The sequence below is a fragment of the Oryzias latipes genome, chromosome 13 (genome assembly GCF_053564925.1).
Source record: "Oryzias latipes strain Hd-rR chromosome 13, Olatipes_Hd-rR_3.1".
In the NCBI taxonomy this organism is placed as follows: domain Eukaryota; kingdom Metazoa; phylum Chordata; class Actinopteri; order Beloniformes; family Adrianichthyidae; genus Oryzias; species Oryzias latipes.
This window is the reverse complement of record NC_136249.1, coordinates 37287501-37287731: the sequence shown is the minus strand read 5'-3', so window position 1 is coordinate 37287731 and position 231 is coordinate 37287501.

Here is a 231-nt window from a genome sequence, read left to right as displayed (position 1 = left end):
ACTTTTTGATTTGACTTTTTTCTTCGTATTAAAAACATTTTTTTTCTTTTCGTTTTAAATAAAAATAACCATTTGACTATTTTTTTTCAGTTCATTCAATTTAACATCATTTATACAACACAACATACACACAACACTTATTAAATTAAAATAACCAAGGCAACAATACAACATGGCAGACGGCGGCTGGACGCTGGTTGGCTCCCGTCGTAAACGTCGCAATGACGCACG